Source organism: Ascidia mentula, chromosome 9 (assembly GCF_947561715.1).
Source record: "Ascidia mentula chromosome 9, kaAscMent1.1, whole genome shotgun sequence".
Taxonomy (NCBI): Eukaryota; Metazoa; Chordata; class Ascidiacea; order Phlebobranchia; family Ascidiidae; genus Ascidia; species Ascidia mentula.
In genome coordinates, this window is record NC_138574.1 from 9,086,350 (window position 1) to 9,090,914 (window position 4,565).

Below are 4,565 nucleotides of genomic sequence, written 5' to 3' on the forward strand. Positions count from 1 at the left end.
ATTTGGGCCTGTGATGCAACACTTGCATTTTTAAGCAGTTGCGATAACATTTGAGGATTTGACACAGGTCTGACGCTACCTGTCACTACATGGATACATGAGTGATATTTGCAAAAGCGAAAGCAGAAAACAAGAGCATATCGACGCCCATAAGCTGAGGACAGTACATGTAATTTTATCTAAGATTGTGACACTATCGGCCAACTTGACATGCGCGCAAGTTACTAAGTTACAAGCACTTTAATAAGTTGCATGTTCGTTAATTAAGTATGCGTACATGAGTTTGACTTATTACACGGCTGGCCATGAAATATATCCTATTTAAGGTGCATGTACACTAATAGCGAACGTGCTGGTTATTAACGCACGCGTACCTTATTATTCCACATGTTGTCGCTCTGTTGGTCAGGGTTTAAATAACGCGCACGTTCGTTAATAAGGTCACGTTATCTAAGGTACGCGTACAATATGATGAATTATGACACCGATGGCCCGCACCATATGGGGCAAGACCACTAATCTTTTGCAAAACCTTTTGGTCCATTATTGTTTGTTACCATACAGTAGAGTCTGTTTCAATTTATTGTTGCTTGTTCGAGTAGCATCAATGATGGAAGTATCACGATACACATCCTTGAAATAAAAATACGCAGTTTTAATCTGAAGGGGTTCATGGTTCAAAAATTTGAATCCTACAAATCAGCCCTCGGCGTCATTTTTCAAATATGATCCACTTGTTAAAATGGGTGTGAAAACGTCAATTAAACCATGTGGTTCAAAAATAACGAATAAAAAACAAATCAGTTTAAAATGTAAAACTACAATACATGACATTTTTAAGCAAGGAAACAGGGACAAGATACGGTTGCGCAAGAACAACTTCTAATTTGTAAGTATACATTAACTTCAATTGGCCAAACGTGTTTTAAGTTATGTTTGCTCCATCCTTTCTCTTCATCGACGCTTTCCTCCTCTTGCTGAAAGTCACGTTACACCGAATAAGCCAATCACAAGGTGATGCATTCCAAAATCACAATTCCAATTGTTACGAAACAAACAGCTGACATGTTGATGTCTCGTATGAATTCCTCATATGGTAAACTTTTGTGCCAGTGAAGATAGGGGTGTTTAGAAATAACTCATTCAGCGCATACCATTTTTGTTGTTGAGTTGAATATTTTTTTCAAGGAAACTGATATAACAAACCATCAGCTACTATTATCAAAATTTTATAAGTCTGCAACATCTACTGCTGAATTTGTACACTGAAGAAAATCTAAGTACGCATCAACAGACGAAGATCAACTTAGCATTTCAAAAGAATTGATCCAGGCTACACATCATGGGAAGAAGAACGCCACCTGTCCATTACAACACAGGGATCTGCGGAAAGCAGACCTGTTACCTCCGTGCTAAAGGTTCACAACTTCCTTCCGTGTTGTTGGTGACCGATAGCAATGGGAGGAACATTGTCTGCCCTCAGGTAGTATCGTCTCGCAGTGAACATTTTGCTTTAAATGCGATTTCTATTCCAGGTGGAAAAATCGGTCACGGCGCTGAGGAGATTGTGTACGGGAATAGGTTCGAGCCAGTCGATGTCATTATCCTGGCTCTTGGCACCAACGACGTGGCTTCCCGACGTGCTGAACACCATCACCACAGCATCGGGGCGGAGTATCAGCAGTTGATTGAGGTTTGTCAACAGAAGTACGCACAATGCCAGGTTGGTAGAAAGGATACTGTAATTGGCCTCTACAGCAGTACAATATGTACATTTTTTTAATCCTTGACAGATTGTTGTAGCTGGCATTCTGCCGCAGACTGGCTTCCATGAACGTTGTGTTTATGGCGTCAACCACGTACTTCGAAACCTCGCAGTCGAATATGGATTGACCTTTCTTGATTTCAACATCTCAGACGACCGGGAGAACTGGAGCGACAACCTTCATCTCTCGGACGTCGGGCTGCGCCATTACATGGACAGTCTGGAAGCTCATGTCCATACTCTTCTTGCTGTTACCGATGCCACAGGTTCAATTTTAATAAGTAGAGTAGTATATTATTACGTCTGCAGGCTTCGACTTTTTCCTAGCAAGGCCAATCATTGTTCCACCTAAAGTTTCTGTGACGTATAAACGTATTTGTGTCTGACACATCTCGAGAGTCAGAGCTTCGGTTTTAAATCGTTCGCTTAACAGATCACCGATTTCGTGTTAAAGGAAGGAGCTTTATCTGAAACTTTTGGGGTGGTTGATATTTGGATAGGCCGTTTTACAATTTAGTTTACTCATCTTAATAAGAATTAATGTACAGTCAAAAATAGTCTCGAGTTTTAACCATTTTTTGAAACATTGAGATTGCATTTTTAACGAATAATCCGCCACGTCATGTGACAATCAGACAAATCACGCCAGGACCTAAAAATATACCGCAAAAAGTGGTAAAATTTGAATGTCACACCATTTGGTTTGCATTACCATGAAATTAATTTTAACAGAACCTTCAACTACACCAGTACATGTTGACGCTCCAGCAGGGAAGAAAAGAAATAAACGGTTTCATACAATCAGATGTTTTGGGTGTATCTCCGACTTTCGCTTGCTATCAACAAAAAAACAACCCAACCCAGAGGAAGAGAAGGCTAATACTTCACAAATATCGAGTGCGAAGAAAAAAGTATCGAAATCATCCAAATCAAATCCGGTCACCGATCTCCAACCCAAACTGATGTCCAAATCATCCAAATCAGCCCCGGTCACCGATCTTCAACCCAAACCGATGTCCAAACCATCCAAATCAGCCCCGGTCACTGATCTTCAACCCAAACTGATGTCCAAACCATCCAAATCAGCTCCGGTCACCGATCTTCAACCCAAACTGATGTCCAAATCATCCAAATCAGCCCCGGTCACCGATCTTCAACCCAAACCGATGTCCAAACCATCCAAATCAGCCCCGGTCACTGATCTTCAACCCAAACTGATGTCCAAACCATCCAAATCAGCCCCGGTCACCGATCTTCAACCCAAACCGATGTCCAAACCACCCAAATCAGCCCCGGTCACTAATCTTCAACCCAAACTGATGTCCAAACCATCCAAATCAGCCCCGGTCACCGATCTTCAACCCAAACTGATGTCCAAATCATCCAAATCAGCCCCGGTCACCGATCTTCAATCCAAACCGATGTCCAAACCATCCAAATCAAATCCGGTCACCGATCTCCAACCCAAACTGATGTCCAAATCATCCAAATCAGCCCCGGTCACCGATCTTCAACCCAAACCGATGTCCAAACCATCCAAATCAGCCCCGGTCACTGATCTTCAACCCAAACTGATGTCCAAACCATCCAAATCAGCTCCGGTCACCGATCTTCAACCCAAACTGATGTCCAAATCATCCAAATCAGCCCCGGTCACCGATCTTCAACCCAAACCGATGTCCAAACCATCCAAATCAGCCCCGGTCACTGATCTTCAACCCAAACTGATGTCCAAACCATCCAAATCAGCCCCGGTCACCGATCTTCAACCCAAACCGATGTCCAAACCACCCAAATCAGCCCCGGTCACTAATCTTCAACCCAAACCGATGTCCAAACCATCCAAATCAGCCCCGGTCACTGATCTTCAACCCAAACTGATGTCCAAACCATCCAAATCAGCCCCGGTCACCGATCTTCAATCCAAACCGATGTCCAAACCATCCAAATCAGCCCCGGTCACCGATCTTCAACCCAAACCGATGTCCAAACCACCCAAATCAGCCCCGGTCACTGATCTTCAACCCAAACGGATGTCCAAACCATCCAAATCAGCCCCGGTCACCGATCTTCAACCCAAACCGATGTCCAAACCATCCAAATCAGCTCCGGTCACCGATCTTCAACCCAAACTGATGTCCAAATCATCCAAATCAGCCCCGGTCACCGATCTTCAACCCAAACCGATGTCCAAACCATCCAAATCAGCCCCGGTCACCGATCTTCAACCCAAACCGATGTCCAAACCATCCAAATCAGCCCCGGTCACCGATCTTCAACCCAAACCGATGTCCAAACCATCCAAATCAGCCCCGGTCACCGATCTTCAAACCACGCTGATGTCCAAACCATTCAAATCGAACCCGGGCGTCGATATTCAACCCAACACATTGGTAACCGAGCCATCGAAATCAACAGCGGGCGTACCACCGAAACAAGTCCTTTATAAAACAAAAGGTGATGTATGGATTTTTTGGGTCATTTGCAATTCAATAAGATTAATTGGTTGTCAAAGTTTTCTTTGTGTTTTGTGGCTACTCACTGCTTTTTGGACATTATTACGAATTTGTAAGCATACGATCAGTTGTCTTGTTTTGCTGGTTTTATTTTATGCTTTTTTTCTGTATTTTTTGGTTTGTTCGTCAGGAGTAGTGGCGATTTTGAACTGCTTGAGACTGTTGCTAAAGCACATATTGGCTTTGTTTCCGTTTCATTACGCCAAACCTCCCAAGATCAGAAAACGTGTTTTTAGTCCGTCGAGTAGTGGCTTTCCTTCAAAAAGTTTCATCAACGTTTTGCG

The 4,565-nt window shown here is 43.3% G+C and overlaps 1 pseudogene; it reads left to right on the forward strand.

Annotated features, from left to right (window-relative positions):
* Positions 1–1,342: 1,342 nt before the first annotated feature.
* On the forward strand, positions 1,343–4,105 carry LOC145914527 (uncharacterized; annotated as a pseudogene).
* Positions 4,106–4,565: the final 460 nt, after the last annotated feature.